At 40.4% G+C, this 21,728-nt stretch overlaps 1 protein-coding gene across 3 annotated transcripts in view; it reads right to left on the bottom strand.

Moving 5' to 3' along the window:
- Positions 1–21,728, bottom strand: part of MYO3B (myosin IIIB) — a 431,205-nt gene that overhangs the window by 385,238 nt on the left and 24,239 nt on the right. For 2 of the 3 annotated variants that reach the window (XM_072751898.1, XM_072751899.1), the window contains exon 1: positions 10,151–11,762. The exons of the other annotated variant lie outside the window; for it this stretch is intronic. The gene's annotated coding sequence lies outside the window, so the exon portion shown is untranslated. Of the gene's footprint in view, positions 1–10,150; positions 11,763–21,728 lie in introns of those variants that run through there. 3 annotated transcript variants of the gene reach the window in all.

Raw genomic sequence — 21,728 nt, 5'->3', positions numbered from 1 at the left:
AAGAGATAAATGTGGAATTCTAGGAAAAAGTATGATAGGGAGAACTGAAACTATATACATTTAAAATTAGGCTAAACAACAGTATGAAGTACATTTATTTCACACCAGATTGTTACACATTTCAACAATAAAAAATAATAAGCCAAATTCAACAGTTTGGAGAGAGGTAGAGGGTAAAATAAAGGTAGAATTTTCTCACATTTCTTTATTTACTAAAGATTATAAATCAAGAAATTGAGGATTAAGTATACTATCTGAAATTATAAAGTTAACCAAGTTAAATGACAACATTAGCAAAAATAAGGAGAAAGTGTATGTGATAATTTTCTTATCCATCTCAGTAAGTAATCAACAGTTAATTGATAAATAAAGAGATTAAACCACTAGGTAAATTTATAAAAGAAATTGCTTAAAAAAAAGAGAGAGAGACCATTTTTGACATTATCATAAAAAAGTACACTTACTCTTATATGACGCACACATTCATACACCCATACAAAGAAAAGACAATCCACGGCTAAAAGATGAGTTTGGGTTGGGGATGGGGAAATCATTAGAAACAAAAATTTGGGGTTCCTGGGTGGCCCAGTCGGTTGAGCATTTGCCTTCAGCTCAAGTCAGGATCCTGGGGTTCTGGGATCTAGGCCCCCAGCAGGCTCCTGCTCAATGGGGAGTCAGCTTGTCCCTTTCTCTTTGCCCCTCCCCCACCCCCACTTGTGCTGTCTCACTCTCTCTCTAATAAAATCTTTAAAACAATTTAAAAATAAAACAGAAAATATAATGTAAATTAAGAAGCATTCATCCTAAATAAAATACATACATTTCTTAATGAGACCAAAATACAGAACAAACCAAATCTGTACAGATCCACATCTAAAATAAACTCTCCGGGCAGCCCCGGTGGCGCAGCGGTTTAGCGCCGCCTGCAGCCCGGGGTGTGATCCTGGGGACCTAGGTTCGAGTCCCGCGTCGGGCTTCTGGCATGGAGCCTGCTTCTCCCCCTCTGCCTGTGTCTCTGCCTCTCTCTCTCTCTCTCTCTCTCTGAATAAATAAATAAATAAATCTTAAATAAAATAAAATAAACTCTCCAAGGGATGCCTGGGTGGTTAAGTGTCTGCCTTTGGCTCAGGGCATGATCCTGGAGTCCCGGGATCGAGTCCCACATCGGGCTCCCTGCATGAAGCCTGCTTCTCCCTCTGCCTATGTCTCTGCCTCTCTCTCTATGTCTCTCATGAATAAATAAAATCTTTAAAAATAAATAAGAAAAACAAATATCTTTAAAAATATAATAAAACTCTCCAAGAAACTAACTCAGAAAAGTTAAAAGTAAAAAGGACAGCAAAGATAAACCAGGCAAATGGTAAAGAAAAAGAAAAAGAGTCATAGTATTAATATCACAAAAGAGCAAACTTAAGGCAAAAACTATTAAAAAACATAAAGCATTATTTGTACATTCAGTAATAATAACTAAGCAATTACTATGCACCAGGAAATGTTCTATACACTATTGAAATCTCCAGAATTTAAATCAATAATGTGTTTATGTATGTTATAAATCATTCACCACTAAAAACTGTCGAAATTCATAAAAAAACACCTAGAACCAACAAAACAATAATAACAGACACAGCCAATCATGAAAGAACAAGAAGACAAAATAGTAGGAAATATATACAATACAATCAATATAGTTAACCCAACATATATATATATATCAAAGTACATACGTAACATAAAACTTTTTTCCAAGTACCTTTTAATTTTTTTAAATTTTTTTTAAATTTTTATTTATTTATGATAGTCACACACAGAGAGAGAGAGAGGCAGAGACATAGGCAGAGGGAGAAGCAGGCTCCATGCACCGGGAGCCTGACGTGGGATTCGATCCCGGGTCTCCAGGATCGCGCCCTGGGCCAAAGGCAGGCACTAAACCGCTGCGCCACCCAGGGTTCCCAGTACCTTTTAATTTTAAATTTAATTCTAATTAGAGGAGGAAATTTAGATTCACCATACTAACAGATTGAGAAAGAAAAACCGTATGATCACTTCAATAGACACAAAAAAGCACCTGACAAAATTCAACATCCACCCAGGATTTTTTTTTTAAATGCTCAGCAAAGCAGAAATATATGTGTACTTCTTCAACTTGATAAATGCAACTACAGAAGACCTAGAGTTAACATTGCATTTAATGGTGAAAAACTGAATGCTTTCACCTTAAAATCAGGAACAAGGCAAGCACATCTGCTCTCACCACTTCTGTTCAACATTGTAGGGGAGGCAGTGCAATAAGGCAAGAAAAAGAAAAGCAACCAGATTGGAGATTAGAAAGGTAGAAGCAAATGGACTTTATTCGCAGATGACATGTTCATCTACATAAAAAATCTGAGGACATTTATAACAAGGCTACTAGAATTAGTGAATTTATCAAAGTTATAAAATTCAAGGTGAATATTTTAAAATCAATCATATTTCTATATTACTAGAAAGGAAAACTTTTCAACAAATAAACAATGTTGAAACAATTGTATAGCCATATACAGAAAGAAAAGAGGAATCTCCACCTTTTCCTCTCATATGCAAAAATTAACTTCAATTGATCACAGAACAAATGTAAAAGCTGAAACTCTATTAAACTTCTAGTAGACAAATATACAAGGATGTTCATTGTAGAACTGTTTCTAATAGAAAACCAGATACAACTTTAAGGTCCATCATTATGATAAGATTATGTAACAAATCATAATAATTACATAAAATGAAATACTATCTAACATGTAACCATTTAAGAGAAAATAAGTTTTGTGTCAATTAACTGGAAAGAATAACAAAATAAATACGGTTTTCTAAAAGTATTGTACAGTTTGTAAAGATAAGAATTTTATGTAAATAAAAGGAATATTTACACTTATAGCTATTGTATGTGTATGCCCTTGTATGTGTATCTATATTTGTGTATCTTTATATATGTATTTTCCAGAAAACCACCCAAAAACCTCTTAAACTTTAGAAAGAGGTATCAGGAGTCAGAGAAATTAGAAAAGGGAGATTAATACGATTTTTAGAAAATTTAGACCTTTCTATACTACTCTTTTTTTTTTTTTTTTTTTTTTTGGCTATTGCATGTATTATTTTATTTTAAAAGTAAAATAATTTTTTTCTTTTTAGCAAACAGATCTCAATAGAGATTATTCTCACTCAGATGCCTGCTGAGGTCATGGGAGAACAGACACCATATGAAGCTGCAGGAGCCCATCTTGAGAAGAGGAAAGCAGAGAAGGAAGAAATCAAAAAGACCATGCTTAAAAGAGGACTGGCAAATGGATTTACTACCAATTCTATATCCAGGCTTTCTGAGGCCTGATAAGCTTTGTCTGTCCTTGGACGTCCATGAAGTTTCTTACTTCATTCTTCTAAGAAACTGCCTCTTCTCACAAGCCAACTTAAGACCCTCACAAGCTGGTTTTAATTCCTAACAACCCTGAAGGAGCCTGGCCTACCCTTTTTGAATACCTTGCATTACTCCATAGTAGAGATGCAGCCTTACCTTGCTGAAAATGAAGCAGTCTGAAGCATATACCCTGTGAACTCCTGCAATCAGTCAAGCCTAGCAAGTATGATTTAAATAGAAACTTGTCCAGCAACATTTTCTACCTGAGAGAAAATTTATGATGAAGAATTCCATTTCTGAGTATGTTATTCAGAATATTTTGTCTAAATGTTATAGTATGCTCCGTATGAATTACAAATCATGGAAGAATGCTTTTAAACCTAGAGAACAGCTTTTAAAAAGAAATCTGAGAAGTGAACAGTGCAAGTTTAGAGAAAGGGGAAATTTGCACAAATATTAAATATAATAAGAAAACATCATATAAGCATTAACAAACTACAGTAGAATTCCAAACTAACATATAAGCAAGTGTGTGATACAATGGTAAAGGTTGGTAAGAGACTAGGCCAATCTTTAGGGCCTTAACAAACAGAACCTATCTGCACATGGCCACACAGAACCCATTCAAGTAAGTGTAGATGTCATCTCTTGTAGGAGGCCTTCCTAATCTTCCCATTAGAGGTGACCTTTCCTTTATGGTCTCACTGTATCATGTACTCTTTTCTAGCAGTTACCACATTGCCTGACATTTACTGTTCACATGTTGGTCTTCTCCACCAGTGGGCCCTAAGGTACAGGGGCCATGCCGTCATAATTTTTTCTGCCTCATAGGCAAACGCCTATTGTATAATAAGTGCTCAATAAATTCTTGGTGAATACAAGATTGAAAACCAGAACTCTGGGCAGCCTGGGTAGCTCAGCGGTTTAGCGCCACCTTCAGCCCAGGGCATGATCCTGGAGACCTGGGATGGAGTCCCTCGTCAGGTTCCCTGCATGGAGCCTGCTTTTCCCTCTGCCTGTGTCTCTACCTCTCTGTTTGTTTCTCATGAATAAATAAATAAAATCTTAAAAAAAAAAAAACAGAACTTTGAGAACCAATAAGATCATCTTAATTAAAACACAAGAGTTGTAGTTTCATAGAGCATTAAGAAAATGAAGAAAAATGAATGAATACTACAACACTCAAAATCCCACCATCCCAACTCATAACCATTATTAACTGTAAATATCACTGCAGATAAACACACACAACCATTGATCCATTCATGTCACAACTTTGCTTAAATGAGTAACCTATGATGGCTTCCTACTGCTAGATTAATTATAGTCCAAATTCTTCAGTCAGATATTTAAGACTATCTTACAACTTCTTTTATTTCCCTGTATCAAGCTTATGATGAACTTCAACCAAATCCCTCACCACCTCCTGAATCATCCTTGGACGTCTGTACCTTTAATTTTGTCCAAACGATTTCTACCAACAGAAGTGCTCATTCCACCCTATCCATTAATCACGAATCCTACCAGCCCTTCAAGAGCCAGCTCATGTTCCCTTATCCCTGCACAATTAGGCATCTCCTTTTCCCCTGAAACTTTATAGTGCTCATATATGATAAGCTGGCCTGTGGTGTCACCCTGCGAATAAACCTCAATTGCCAAACGAGGGCCCAAGCACTTTAAAGGAAAAGACTAATTCATAGGAGTCCCCTCTGCATTTACATGAGCTATCAGTCAACAAACATTTGTGAAACAAAGGAGGAGATTGAATATAGTTAAACTGAGAGCGCTGAATCTTAGGAGTCTCAAAGCAATGACTTTAGCTGACCCCTGAAGAAAGTATATGCCTTCGATTAGTGGAATGGGATTTGTGTGAAAGAAATTCAAGAAAGAAAGCCCAGGGATCCCTGGGTGGCGCAGCGGTTTAGCGCCTGCCTTTGGCCCAAGGCGCGATCCTGGAGACCCGGGATCGAATCCCATGTCGGGCTCCCGGTGCATGGAGCCTGCTTCTCCCTCTGCCTGTGTCTCTGCCTCTCTCTCTCTCTCTCTCTCTCTCTCTCTCTGTGACTATCATAAATAAATAAAAATTAAAAAAAAAAAAAAGAAAGAAAGAAAGCCCATCATTATCTAGGACGGTTCCATATATTTCAGGATTCTGTGTCCAGGTTACTACGTACAAGCTCCCTTCCAGTATGACAAAGACATCCCCAGCACTGCTTTCAGGTAAGAAGGATTAATTGAAAGCATTGCAGAGAGACCATGCACAGCTGGAGAGGGAATTAATGAGTCCTCACAGGATCTGGCTGGAGCAAAAGAATTACTTCCACCAAAGAGGTGAAAAGAACAACCAACACCACCTATCTTTGAACTCCTCATGCTACTATGGAGGAAGTAAGTCAACTGACAACCACTCCTTTTCTTCTCTTTTCCAACAGCTTCACTCAGTGAGAAGCAGTGGAGAAAAATTAAAAAAGGTAAAGAACATGGTCTCTAGTCCTGAGTTTGATCAAATCCCAGCTTTTACACTTACTACAAGCTATACTGGCAAGGGAAAAATTGCTCAACCCTTCTGTGCCTCTGTCTCCTCATCCATAAAATGGAAATAATGAAAGTACTCATCCCTTAAAGTTGTGCGGTGGTCCCAGCAAACAGAAAGCACAAAATACATTATTTTTTCCAAAATATATTATTTATTACTACATCTTGGAAAAATCTGCTAGTTGGAAAATAGGATCACCACTAGACACTCTTTTCATGACTTGTAAAACTTCATCTGTCATAGGGAACATTTACTGAGTAAATATTGGATGTTGGACACTATACCAGATGTCATATATCCATGAGGCACTAACTATTACTATTTCTACTTTAAGGATAAAAAAACTGATCCACTGAAATGTTAAGGAATTTAAGCCTAGAGCCAGGATTTAAATCTTTTTGTTTACCCCACTTTGCCTCATTGATTTAATAAGTATTTAATGAGCATCTGCTACATGGCTGGCATGTTCAGGTGTTGAAAATATAACAATGAACGAAACAGACCAAAACCATGGCTTCATGGAGCTTATATTCTAATAGGCGGATAGACAATTAATAAATGAGCATCATATATAGATGATAGGTAGAGATCAACACCTATGAGAAAAATAAAGTATGAAAGGTGACTGGAAAGTCAGAGTGGGTGGTAGGCAGGGTGGTAGCAGGACCAGGTGAGCAGGATGTTTGAAAAATGACAGGAAAAAGATGGAAGAATACAAATCTGGAGGGAAACTGTTCCAGATAGAGGGTACAGTAAGTACAAAGGCCTGGAGGCAGGAGTTTACTTAGCATATTCAAGGAATAGCAAGAAGCCAGTTGTGGCTGCACTGGAATAAGCAAGGGAGAGACATATTGCTGGTGGGATCAGAGAGATATGGGACAGGAGAGGAGCAGATAAACCACACAGGTCTTTATCAGCCCTTGTAAGTTAAGGAACTGGCTTTTACTGAGACTGAGGTCAAAAGCCATTGGTGGGATCGGAGCAGTAAGGACATGATCTGACATGATCTTTTTCCTTAAAAAAAAAAAAAAAAGAAAGAAAGAAAGAAAGAAAGATTTTACTTGTTTATTCAGGAAAGACACACAGAGAGAGGCAGAGACATAGGCAGAGGGAGAAGCAGGCTCCCTGCCAGGACCCCAATGTGGGATTTGATCCCGGGATGCTGGGATCACACCCTGAGCCAAAGGCAGACGCTCAACCAATGAACCACTTCGGCAACCCTTGACTTATGTTTTAACAAGTTACTTTGGTGGCTATGCAGATAGTAGACTATAGGAGGTTTATTAGCAGAAAAAAAAAAAAAAGGAGCAATGCCTTCCTAGGTTCCAGCAGGTATGACCACAATGGATTTTTTTTTAACTTTTCCAAGCAAAGCGCTTGGGATGTCTTTCCACTCTCTTTATGATGTCTTGTTGAATACATCGGTTGTAGGGAATCTTCATTCAATTATAGTGCAACTGGGAGCCTTTCTGTCAGGGTGCCTCCACTGCAGCTGGCAGAGCCTGCATTCTCACTCATCATTCCTGTGTTACCTTCATTTTACAACATGAACTTTAGCACAGAACTGGTTGTCCAATCTTAGTACAAAGTTGGCCTGCTACAATTGAGACACTTAGTACATGGTCAAGTGGTAGAAATTCAAAGTCCAAAGACAGTAGGCTTACACTTAGCCAGACAATTCCACAAACTGCATACTGAGTACCCACTCTGAGCAAGCCACTGATAAACTTTAAAATGAATCAGACTCGGTCCTGACCTAAGTGGGCATATGGTTCACACAGTGAAAAGATACAGCTTCAATTGCAAGTTACCATTCAGTAATAAGTATACACTATAGATTGTAAACTATATACTAACTAGAGCCAACATGGGGGAGTAGACCGTCCATCCAGCCAGGATGATCTGGGGATGGCATCTGATTTGGACGGACCTTAAGGGGAAGCTGGAGCTGGCTACACACAGATGGGTAGGCTTGCCAGGCAGATGGAGCAATAGAAGAGGCTGGAAAAAGAAGGACTTAGGATGGGAACCAGGGTTGGGAGAGTTTGGGAGGACCTAGTAATACCCATAAAAAATCCCCCAGCAACTTATTAAAATGCCTATTCTAGGCCCACTCCCCAGCAATTCTGAATCAATAGTAGGTGGAAGAATCTATATTTTTATCAAGGACCTTCAAGTAATTTTAAAGTTTCCCACTCAGCTCCACACCCACTTTGAGAAACAATGGTAGAGATGAGTTAAAAACCACCCCATGTGATTTCCTCTATTATTCTCAGATAATCCTGTTTATTTGTTCTAAGCACTAATTGCTACAGACACTATTTTTGTATCTATTTCTTTATTTACAATGGATTTACTCCAGAGTATGAGCAATGACTTTTCAACGTGGAACATAAGATTTCACCACAGAAAAATAAAGTTATATTCTAAGTAAAAACAAGGATATTACAGAATGTGCTCTATTTATTAATGCTGTTTCAGCTATTTGTGGTTTTTGTAAAGTATGATTGTTTCCACAAGTGAAATCTATTTTTAGGCCGGTAAATGAGACCTTTTTACCTAAGGTGTCACCCCAAAATTCATATATTTTTTTAAATTTTTTTTATTTGTTTATTTTAATTTATGATAGTCACAGAGAGAGAGAGAGAGGCAGAGACCTAGGCAGAGGGAGAAGCAGGCTCCAAGCACCGAGAGCCCGACGTGGGATTCGATCCCAGGTCTCCAGGATCGCGCCCTGGGCCAAAGGCAGGCGCCAAACCTCTGCGCCACCCAGGGATCCCCCAAAATTCATATATTAAAGCCCTGATCCCCAATATGATAGTGTTTGAAGGTGTGACCTTTGGGAGATGATTAGGTCATGGGAATGGAGACTTCATGAAAAGGATTCATACCCTTATAAGAAGAGACACTAGAGAGATGACTGCCATCTCCCTGCCATGTGAGGACAAAGTGTACCAGGAAGTAGGCTCTGGAACAACTCAACTGTTCTAGGGCCTTGATCTGGACTTACAAGCCTCCAGAACTATGAGAAATAAGCTTGTTGATTAAACCACCCAGTCTATGGCACTGTGTTGTAGCAGCCCAAACTGATTAAGACAGTCAACAAGCTAGGGGCACCTGCGTGGCTCAGTGGTTGCATCTCCTTTGGCTCGGATAGCCCAGGTAGCTATCCCAGGGTCTATGATCCAGTCCTGCATCCGGCTCTGCACAGGGAGCTGCCTCTCTCTCTGTGCCTCTCAGGTATAAATACATGAAAATCTTAAAAGGAAAAAAAGAAAAAAAAAGGACAGTCAAGAAGCTGTATCGTGGATCAAAATGGAAAACTATAGAATTTTCTCATTGAAGGCGATAGATGGATGGGAAGGAAAAGTTTCAAATTTACTGAGATTTGTTTCTAACAAGTTCCAAATTATTTTACCTGTATGTAAGCAATTAATTGGCACTCCTCGTGGACAATCAATAAGTCCTGTCAGCTCTACTCTAAAAATAAATTCCTGAATCTGGAGGTCTGCCACAACCACAACGCCTACGGGGGACACCACAAGCCACCACAGAGCCATTTGAGCAAATGAGCAAAAGAACCGGTCACCACCTCAGCCAGGCACCTCCACCAGGGCCCTACCTGCTGCCTCTCCGCCCCTCCCCCACCCCCGCGCAACCTTGGTGTCTCCCACCCACAGGCTCAGTCTCCCTCTGGCCAATGGCTTCCGTTCCCGCCCACCGCAGTCTGTCCTCCACACTAAAAGTAGGGTCTTTTTCATTCTTTCTTAAGATTTTATTTATTCGTGAGAGACACACAGAGAGAGGCAGAGACACAGGCAGAGGGAGGAGTGGGCTCCCTGCGGGGACCTGACTTGGGACTCGATCCCAGGACCCCAGGATCACGCCCTTGGCCAAAGGCAGACGCTCAACCGCTGAGCCACCCAGGCCGCCCACGTGGGGTCTTCTTCAAAGTTGTACGAAATGCCAGTGCACCCAGGACAGGGCCCACCCTTCCGCCGCAGAGCCGAGAGGTGCCTCTCTCCCTTTCTGGCCGCGCACTCCACTCCCCGCGCGCCCGCTGCCGCCATCTTGCCGTCGGGCGCAGCCCTGGCCGTCCCTTCCTTCCGGCCCGCGGGCCAGTCTGGTTGCCCGTGCTGTTCCCAGGTGAGAAGTGTTCTCCTGCTCCTTCCGGCCAGGCGGTTTGGCAGCACCTTCCCTCCCTTCCGGGCACGCTTGCTTACCTCAGCCTCCGCGGAAACTTCTGGAACCGCCGCGCTCACGCTCGCGGAAGCCTGAGGCGCGGGTGAGGGGGGGCTCAGCGAGGCATCCCCAGCGTTGGTGGAGGCTGCGGCCCGGGCAGGAGCGAGGAGGAGCACCGCCTGAGAGGGCAGGCCGGCTTTGTGAGGGGCCACGGCGACGTCACCCGGACCCTCCAGCTGGGCCGGTGGCCCTGGAGGGGTGAGGGAGCAGGGAGAGGGGCCGCAGGAGGGAGGCCGACCGGAAGGCCTCCGTCCGCTCTGCGCGTGCGCGTGGAGGGACCCAGGTCTCCGCGCCCGCGGAAGTGGCAGGTAGCCGCACCGTGCGAGGCTAGTTCCAGAGCAGAGCCCGAGAAGCAAAGGATTTCTCTCTTGGCTGGTGGGAAATGCGCTGAACCAGGAAGCAGGACAGCTGGCCTGCGGCGGCAGGCTTCTGTTTCTGGGACCCTGGCAAATATCTTAGGTCTCTTCATCTCTTTGTGCCTCGGTTTCCTCTTCTGAAGAAGGTGGTGGTTGAACTCCTCACTGCTTCTCAGAGTTGGCTGCAGGCGCCGCTCACTGTCCTTGTTCAAGTCGGGGGCCGCTGACACTGAATCTCGGGGCAAGGCAGGTCAGGAACTGGCATTTATTTCACAGGGTGATTCTCTAAGTGCCCTTCTCTAGTGTTCTGTGAAGTTTAAACCTTAAACCTATACAAATATTGAGGGTTGGGCGGGGGTGGGGGGTGGGGAGTCGTGGCATAATTGAATGTATTTAATATCATTCAAATTGTCATGTTACCAAATCACAAGTCGGTCACGATGTTGCACTCGCTTAGGAACAATACATAAGCGCAGCTATGACACATGATTAACTAAATGATCAGATTTTTCACTTCCTCACCAAAGCGTAAGGAAATTTATCTTAGCTTTAGCTGCCTTAAACCTCTCCGAGTGAAATACATTAAAAATAACTGCAAATTACTGATGACTAATGCCCTTCAATTTGGCCCCAAGCTGAGAAATTCTGTGCAGAATAAAGTGGTTTAAAATCCCACATGTCCGTTCTATTACAAACTGCAGGTGGCAAATCAAGTGGCTATGAACTACGCTGTGTGTGTGTCTGTGTGTGTGTAAAATCAATACTCAAAGAGGGTATTTGTTCACGACTTTAATGGGAATTTAACGGCCCGGACAAAAGGCAAATAGATGCTGGCGCTGAGGCCCCAGGAATCTGGGTGGTGCCTCACAAAGGCCCGAGGCTGGAGTGGTCGTCTGGGGCCTCTATTGCACACCAGCCAAGGCCAGCTGCGCCTGCCCTTTGCAGAAAAGCAATCTAAAGCAAGCACAGAAGAAAGCTGGAAGGAAAATAATTGCAACTCACACCGACGACCTATTTTCTGAATCCGGCTTATCCGAGATTGGTTTCTCACTCCTCCAAAAAGCAGCAGAACACTTCATGCCCAGAAAATGGTGTCTTCGAGGAGTGCACGGACCAGAATGTATGACAGACACATTGTCACCAGAGGACTTTTTTCCTGCCAGGTTCCAAGTGGCTAGCCTCAGACAGCTGTGGGAGGGGCTGATAAATCTACCAAATCCTCGGTGGCTTTGCTTCCCTGTGAGTCAAGATTAACATGATGCTAATTGGTTGTGAACCCGATAATCTACTTAGTGTCTCCTACCAGCAGAAGCAGCAGAATCAAACCCATCTTCCCAGGTCCCACTTGCACATTATGTAGTATCTCCCAATTTTATATCCCCCCAACTTTAGGTTGCATCACCCATTCATTCTAGACATGGCACAATCAAACTAATCATCTTTTTCTAAGCAAAGGGCTAAACAAAGCCTATAGGCAGGTTCACTTTTGTGAGCAGCAAATGCACCCAGGGAACATTCCATGAGTTTCTGATCTCGATTCCCAAGGAAGGAAAAGTGACTTTCTACAGCATTCAGTAGCATGTGGGCTATGTGCAGAGCAGCAGGCTAAGAAGATGAGGAGGAGCTAAGAACAGGAAGGTAGGGCCTTCCTGCCTGCAGCGAGCTTCTTTTCTGGTCAGTCAAGGTGGCATGGAGGCCCATGTGGAATAAAATGAAGATTGCAAAGCAGCAGACAGCAAGAGCCAAGTAACTTTTGATTAGCGCATCCATAATTTCTGAAGAAGAGTCCATTTCAACCCAGGACCAAGACTCCAGTGGGAATGCTTCTTGGAGTAGATAAATTTAGGTATGGTTTTGAAGGAAGAAGTGAAAAGGATTAGTGTACCAGGCAGGAAGGAAATCAGCCAAGAGTCAGTGCTCAGAGGCTACAGTTATAAGAGCATGGCTTAGAGAATGAAGATCTTCCTCTGCTGGTCAGGGCAACCTTTTGTGTTTCCATTTACTGTCATTAAGAATCTTAAGAATAAGGATAATATGTTCTGTGTTCTTGTATCCCTCACAGTGCACATAATAGACGCTCACATTATAGCTTATACAATTATATAGCATCATATAGTTGGACTGAACTTACTGGTCATCCCATTTGTTTGCCAGATGAATAAATGAACAAATGAAGAGGATATGAAAAAGACCTGGTTCCATTAGAAGGGTCATAGGCATAATCAAGAGATGAAGTTGAATCGGTATACAGGAATCAGTTGATGGGGGAATTTTCAGGCAGCCTGGAAGGTTAAAATTTGAGCTAGCAGTTTTTCTCAAGAAAGAGCAGAACAAGAAGACCAGCAGGATATAGTTTCAAAGGTCATTGACAGCCTTTTCAGGAGACTGACTAAAATATCTTTACCAAGGATTTTTCCCTGGCCCTTCCAGATTATGGAGTGCTAGTAAAGTAATTTATCCTGCCTTCCTTTCCCCCCCTTCTACTTCCTACCTCAACCCTCTAACAATACTTATTAGTTCAAAGTGGACCATCTGAAGGAAGGGACATGCCCCTGCAAATGGCTGAGAGCTTGATCTGCTCCAGATAAGTGTTTCTAAGAAACGAGTTATATATAATGCATTCCCAGTGTGAGTGCAGTAGCAGCAACCTCACAGCCATTTGCATAATTTCTCTTCTGTAACAGGCCTCAAAAATAACAATAGGCAAACCCGATAGAATCTATTAATTTTAAATTTGCTTGAGCTGCTCTTTTTAATGCAGGTAAATACTAAAGCACCATGAAGATTTTAAATCCATGAATTATGTAGTTTAACACTTGTTCTCTCCAAGGAGACATTTTGCAGAATGGACACTTAGTTTGTGTTACTGTAGAATCACCAACTGATTCTGGACTGTCAGTTGCTCTGGAATAAGATTGGAAGGTAGCTTGTTTAAAAAGTTCATCTAAGAGTGGCAGGGGAAAAAGGGTGTCAAAAATATATAATAATGATATCAAGATGATAATAGTATTGATAATAATATAATATCAAAAATAAGATATACACATATCAAGTCAGCAACAACTCAAGAACCCAGAAAAAAAAATGTCATAAATGACTTTTGCAGGTGCTGACATCACTACATGGTCAGCGATACACAGATAGGGACGATGCCTATCAGGTCACATACCCCAGACCTCACGTAAGACCTGGTTGTGGCTATATAATGTTGAAAGAGATGACAGACTGGATGAAGGATGGAAGAATGAATGTAATTTATTTATGTATCAAAGGCAATTAATATACTTTAAAAATATATACGTAAAATTTATTTTTCCAAAAACCTAGAAATAGCAAGAATGTTGTCATGTCCATTCTTATGTGCCCATATATATACACAAGTGTACACACACCACAAGTAAAAACACTTTCAGAAGGTAAGTACATCAAAAAGAAAGACTTTAATTTTTAAATTCTTTCTTTCAAAACTAGCAAAGCATAACATTTTAAAACGACTTGCTGCAGATTAACCTTTTAGTCTCTTCAATCTATTTATGGAGTGCCAGGCACTACGCTATGTGGTTAAAGAATTGCAAAGCAAAAAAAAAAAAAAAAAAAGAATTGCAAAGCAAGAAAGGAAAAAAAAAAAAGCTACCTTTTCGGCTTCTTCCCCTGGATAATTTTTCCAAAGGAACATTCTATTAAGTTTTACTCTAAACAGCAGCATTTTTGGCAGGATTAAACAATCCATTTTCTGCTCTATTTTAATATCCATATTTTCATTTCATGGGTTTTATCCCTCAATTCCAAATGACATTCTAAGCAAATGAGAACCTAGCCAAAGTCATCAGCTGGTACTTTTTTAAAAAGTAGATCTTGATGGTAACAAGGAGATAGGATTTCTGGATATTAAGTCTGTCCCAAGTGGAGCAGCCACTTGGCTGCAAATAATGCGTTCAACTTGAAATTTTAAAAATGAGGGGGCTTGGAGTTCACCTATTTTGCCACACACACACACACACACACACACACACACACACACAGTTTACCTGTGTCTGAAAAAACATGAAGGAAAGAATGGCTGAAAGAAAAGACGAAGACTGAGGACAGTGGTTTTGATGTAGGTCAGGTATCTACATGGGTGAAGGGGGTGTCTGGGGGAGTTGTTCCTACACTTTTAAACCTCTGTCTATGTAAAGGACCATCTTCCTTCATCATGAACTAATATGAGATTGCCCCAATCATATTTTGGATAACACCATGTTGAAATCCTTTGGTGTTAGTATTTTTAAATTAATCCTTCTAACACACCACAGTTGGATTCACTCTGTCACCATTCAGTGGTACCAGGGTGTAATAGTTCCTGGTGACATAAAGCAGATTCCTTGTGCTCATGAGTGTTACAGAAGAAAATACAAGATAGTGCAGGTGGCCTAGACACACAGATAATGCATCCTGTGAGGTGGTGGGTTCTCCAACTTGGTTGCACATTGGAATCACCTGGCACATTTTAAAACACTGATTCCTGGGTCCCACCACTAGGGATTCTGATTAAATTGTTCTGGAGTGTAGCTCTGAACACCAACAGTTTTAAGAGTTTCTCAGATGAGTCTAATGTGCAGGAAAATTTAGGAATCATCACTATAGGGCAGTGGTTCTCAAACATTAAAGTGCATCAGAATTCCCCATAACAGTTGTAAAACTTAGATTTCTGGGCCCCAAACCCAGAGTCTCAGGCATTAGTTGTGGGGAAGAGCCCCAGAATGTACATTTCTAACACGTTGCAGGTGAGGTACATTCTTGTATACATACCTGATGATCTTAGGCTAACACCCTGGATCAATTGTTGGGTCAAAGAATTTGACTTGGGCAGCCCCGGTGGTGCAGCGGTTTGGCGCCGACTGCAGCCTGGGGTGTGATCCTGGAGACCCGGGATCGAGTCCCGCATCGGGCTCCCTGCATGGAGCCTGCTTCTCCCTCTGCCTGTGTCTCTGCCTCTCTCCCTCTCTCTCTCTCTCCGTCTCTATGAATAAATAAAATAAAATCTTTAAAAAAAAATTTGTTCTCAAGGTTTATGCATAAATTTTTGAGAAAACATAATAGCATTGACTAGAGAATGATCAAAATAAATAGAAATACTTAAATATATGAAGAATATTTCTTGCACTAAATGGCATTTTTTTTCAATCACTGGTTCTTTTTCTAAATAAAAGACAGCCATAGACCTTTCTCTTTCTTACTCAGGTTTCAGAACTGTCCATGGTACACACATGCACACAGCCCCTCTGGGGAAGCTCTCCCCGGGAGAAGCCTCTGCAGTCTTAACTACCTGCTTACGTCTTCTCAGGAAGACCAACACATTAGCCTTCCTAATTCTAAGTATGGCTGGCATTCTCTAACTGCCTATCCAATCTCTTCAAGGGGAGGCCTACAGCTTCTTTTTGTGTCAGAAGAAAGGCTAAGTGTGATGATACACATATCTGCATACCCATAGCTCCACACCTTTTTTTTTCAGCTGGAAAAGTTTTCCTTGGAAACCATCTAAATCACTGCCCCAACTACTCCTGCTCACTAGGTCCCTGGTATTAGCAAACAACAAGACTCTTTTTCAGGATCTGAAGTGTTTCTATTTTGTTACTTCCCCACCCCTCAAGACCATTTATCCACGTGGGCAGAAATGGTGGCTGTCTTCTTTACCATCAACTGCTGTTCTCCCAGTGCCTGGGAGCAGTTCTCAAAACATGTTTGCTAAATGAATAGATGAGATTTAGCAACCTCTCTTTTGTATGCAAGGCTTGTAAAATTCATACTCTGAATATTTAAAAACAAACTTGACAAAACAGTTTGCAAACAGCCATATGGTGGTTTCCTCACAAGAGCTGTTAAGAATGAAAATCTCCTAGTTCCTCTGATTTGATCCAAACTGAATTAGCAATGCACCTATTAGAAGTAATTCATAAGAACTGAATACAGAGTAGTATCATCTCCGCAATTAGATCATAAAGTGGGGATGATCTTACGTGGTTGCTAAGTACAGTTGGGGACGTTGTACACTGCCCAAAGTCACCCAGCTGAGGAGACAAAAGGGAGGTGAAACACATGTGCCCTGGCATGAGGCTTCATATATCCAGAGAAAAGGAAAACTTTTCTAATGGTCACAAAAGTACAGTTGCTCACAAAGCTACAGAGCTTTCATAATTCACACTGGGTGGGTCCTCTGCGTCTTTTATTTACTCATATTCCCCAACCTCAGGTAGCAAAGTCCTTAAATATGGAGGTGTCCTATCACTACACATCAACTAGATTGGGTATATTGTTAATTGATAATTAATTGATACTTTTATTAAAACTACTTTGGGATTGGGATGGTGGTGGGAAACCCCAACTGAACTATGGTTTAGTCTTTTAGGATCAAATACCATTTTAGCAGTTGAAAAGGATTCAGAAAACATGTCCTCATTTAATAAAAAAAAAAAGTGCTCTTAGAATAGCACTCTTAAGCCAAAGTCAGATGTAAGTTAAATTCTCTACTAATCTAGACTCTAAACAGCACCTCATAACCATCAGGACCAACCGTTTGGTCCCCTGCTAAGCAAGTGTAATGATAAGTGAGCAGCTCTGCAATTTGACTGGGACTTTGAATTCCAACTGAGTCGTTATATTGGACGAATGATTTTTCATATCACTTAACATCAAGATATTCTCCTAACTTTCAAAATGAACTCTGATAGCAAAGAAATAAATCAAACTTTTATAAGATCTAATAGATGTCAGAGTGTTCTTTCAGTGGTAGGAGTTTTAATTCCTTTTTCAAAAAAGATTAATCATCAAAGCAACTTAGTATAAAATTGAAATTCCTCATTTATATTATATTAAATTTATATTACCTGCCACTTCTATCAATTCTAAAGAGGTAATTTTCTATATTGAATTATTTATATTCTCTTGTAACCAGATACCTGATAAACTTTTAAACATTTATACATGCACCTAATTCAAAGATGGTAAGTGAATTAATCCTGAAAATGAAAATCTGCCTGTCAGAACTCAGGGCACTACCTGTGTCTATCTACTCACTTATCTCTATCCCTACACATATATCTGTATGATTATTGCTGCATAGTAGGCACCTGGTCATTGCTAAGTGAATGATGAATGAGTGTAATAAATATTGTAAATTAAGATGGCAAGAGATAGAGTCCACCATGGTAGAGAAAGTAATAGATTAGCAAATTATTTCAGTACTCTATGAATTTTAATGCAACCTACCTTGTTTATTATTGCCATTTCTATAGAGAAGGCTTGACAGTGTTGGTTTCTTCTATCTTACTAATGTTTTTATAGTATAAGCATATTTTAATTTGTCAGCCATAAGGATACCTAATCAAGATACAGCCTACTAAAAGAAAAGCATTAATTTGCTCCCTTAAAGTGTCAAGATAATTTTTGTACTGCGTAACTGTTCTGCCTTTCTGTATTAATTTCCTACCACTACTGTAAATTAACACAAACCAAAATTATTACTTTATACTTGTGGAGGTCAGATGTCTGAAATAGGTATCAGTAGGCTAAATTCAAGGTGTCAGCAGAGCTGTGTTCCTTCTGGAGTCTCTGGTAGAGGATCCCTGCCTTTTCCAGTGTCTAGGGGCCACCTGCGTTCCTTCGCTTGTGGCCCCTCCTCCATCTTCAAAGCCAGTAGCATACCATCTTCAAATCTCTCTAACTCTAACCCCCGAACCCTCCTTCCTTACAAGGATCTCTGTGATTACATTAGGCCCAACTCAAAATCCAGGGTGATCGTCACATCTCAAGATCCTTAATTTAATCAACCTACAAAGTCTCTTTTGCCACGTAAGGTAAAAACTGTGGCTGGCAGTTAGCAGCAAGCAGTATCCAGGGGAGTTGCAGCACAGAAGTAACATAGCAGATGGAACACAATTTAGGAGTGAAGGAGGACAGAGTTTGAATCCTGGCTTTGGTCACTTACTAGTTGTAAGAGCTTGGCCAGTTAGAATAAGGCATACTAAACTCTCAGAGCCTCCATTTTTTTCCAGTTGTAAAATGGGGTCACAGTACCTACTTCATTTTATTGTTGCAAGCATTAAAGACCAAACAAACATAATGCATCAGACTCCCAACACAGGAGGTGTTGAATAAATAGAAGTCGATTCCTCTTACCTATACATTAAAAGGGCACAGCAGCATTAAATCAACTCCATGCTGATTTTTGTTGTACTGACATGAGGTTAATTATTATTAAATTCAGTGCAGAGAGGTTTCCTCTGGCCCAGAAAGTTAAAGATGGACAGTCAGTTCCGGGTTTTCTTTGTTAGCCAACACTGTTAAATATTGGCAGGGCTGCCTGAAAATCTGCTTTACTCAGGAGCTTAAATGACAACCTGATTTAAAACAACGGAAAGGATTTCTCTTTATCTCTCATTCTCAGTTACTTCCTAGGTGAGATATTTATAGCCAGAAGTTACCAAAATCACCTGTGAAATCAGCAGAAAAAAAGATTAAATATGGTGGAATTCATATTAAAGGACTATTAAACAATGCTAAATCTTACCTCTTAACTTTTGTAATACTTTTTTTTTAATGTGGAAGTTACATGTGCTTAATATATGTTGAGCTGACAAGACTGAGTAAAGAAAACAATGCAGTAATATTTGAGTGTCATAAACTGGGTTGTCATGGATACAGAATTAGATTTGGAGTCAGATGATTATAATTATCAGGAGGCCCACATCCAAGTCTCTACCTCCTCCACACTTTTGCTATGTGCCCGCAGGTGGTTCACATTACGTCTCTGAGCCTTATCTGTAGAGTCAGGGTGACTACAGGGATTAACTAAGACTGTGAATATGAAACCACTATATGAGTACAGGATATTAGCCTTCTTTATTCATTCAACAAACATTTTATCTTTATTCTGTTGTTGACTTTGAAATAAAAAGATAATAAGAAATGAGTAAGACTGACGCCTTCCCAAAAGACCATGTCAAGATCATGGGGAAAGGGACAGGAACATATTATTTTTATAAAATTTCTCCTTTAATTTTGTTACTTCTTAATTGCAACATAAATTACCTAGAGTGAAATGGTCAGATCTTATGTGTACCATTCAATCTCATTTTGTCAAGTGCATCTCAATCCCAGGCAGTCTTCAACCCCTTCAGACATAACAACTGATTAGATTTCTATCACACAGGTGAGTTTTGCTAGTTCCAAAATTTCACATTAATGGAATTATACATTATGTACTTTTTTGTGTTAGGCTTCTTTCATTCAGTGTATTTTTTTTTAAATATCAACCCAAGTTATTACATTTGTCAATAATTCTCTTGTTTATGTTCATTTTTTGTACTGAGTAATATTCCTTTTCTGGCTATATCACAGCTTATCCATTCTCCTATTGGTGGATATGTGTCTTATTTCCAGTTTGGGGCTATTATGAATAGAACTGCTATGAACAGTCCTGTACAAAGCTTTCCTATGGACATGTATTTTCTTTCTTAAATACCTTGAAATAGTGTTAATGGATCATAGGATTTCTTTTCATTTTAGATTTAAATTTTTTGCTCTCTTCTATATACTTGAAATACTTTATAATTTAACATAATTTTAAAAGTTCTAATTATTAATAATCATTTTATACTTGTTAGAGCAAATTCTATTTGCATAAAAAAAAAGAAAAAGAAAAACAAGAGGGATGCCTGGGTGGCTTAGCAGTTGAGCGTCTGCCTTTGGCTCAGGGTGTGATCCCAGGGTCCCAGGATCGAGTCCCACGTCGGGCGCTCTGCGTGGAGCCTGCTTTTGTCTCTGGCTCTCTCTGTGTCTCTCATGAATAAATAAATAAAATCTTTTTAAAAAGATTTTATTTATTTATTTGACAAAGAGAGAGCACATGCGAACAAATGGGGCGAGTGGCAGAGAGAGACAGAAAAGCAGACTCCCCATTGAACAGGGAGTCCAATGTGATTTGGGGCTCAATTCCCAGAATCTAGGATCATCACCTGAGCCAAACGCAAATGCTTTACTGACTTAGCCACCCAGGCAGCTCCCCGAGAAATTTTTTTTTGCCACTGCAAATAACATTTCTTTTGCAAAGATAAAAAGAGGTGGCTCGAGTTGTGGGAAAATATATAAAACAAAGCCATTTGGAGGAAGCCAAAGTGGTTCTGGAAAACACACATTGTGGATCTGAATAAATAGAAGACCAGAACCAGCAGGTAAAGAACTGCCCCCATCCGGGCTTGCTCAGCCTTCTCCATTCATAATTATTCTCCATACTCCAAGATGGAGTTGTGGATACTTTTTTTGTTTGATATTTATTTTGGTTTTCTCTCTTGTTTGCCTAATACAGTGTTCGGCACATGTGAGCAACTCAGGAAAATTCAGTGAACGAATAGTAGTTGGCTAAACAAAAAGAGGAGCCTGGATGAAATAGCACCCAACTCTTTCACCCTCTTAGATCTTGCCATCAAATAGTGATCACCTTCCAACTCTCAAATCACACTCCTCAAGCAGCTGAGCAGGAGTAAAAATATCAGACATCACTGTGGCTCTTTTCAAGTCATCTCTGCATGTGCTATGTCCCATGCCACCCCCAGATTCCATCTGCTCTTTGGGAGAGCACAGATAACTGGTTGAGAATCATGACAGCATAAACCCTTGTCTTTGAGGGGAGAATGCTGCACCCCTCAAATTTAGGCACTTTGCTCTAAATTCACCAAATTGATGATTGTAAAGTGGGCACAGACAGCCAGGAAAGTGAGAGCAAGAGGAGCATCCAGCATCTGGATGCACAACAGTGAAAACGAGACAGAGTCTCATTGGTTAGAGCCAAAAATTTTCATAAATTTTTCCCTCCACTTCCTACCACAACACACTGTACTTTTACCATCTGATATTGGAGAAACACATAGTCATAAGTTACTATGAATTTAGGAACACTTTTAAATGAATTCCCGTTTTATTCTTCACAGGCACTAGAACACAGGCTGTGCCTGATTTAAATAACTCATTTTGGAGGCACTCAAAGATTTGTTGCCCCCTTTGTGATACTGCTCTGGCCTGGGCTCTGAGATCTATGAGTAGAGAATACAGGAGGAGAACATGGATTGACTTCTCCAATGCAAGGGAAAACTGGAGAAGTGGAAATAATGAAGTCTGAACAAGAGAAGGGATAAATATAGAACAGTATTCATAAGCCCAAGAACAG

Source organism: Vulpes vulpes, chromosome 3, assembly GCF_048418805.1.
Source record: "Vulpes vulpes isolate BD-2025 chromosome 3, VulVul3, whole genome shotgun sequence".
Taxonomy (NCBI): Eukaryota; Metazoa; Chordata; class Mammalia; order Carnivora; family Canidae; genus Vulpes; species Vulpes vulpes.
This window is presented reverse-complemented; position numbering and strand designations above follow the sequence as displayed.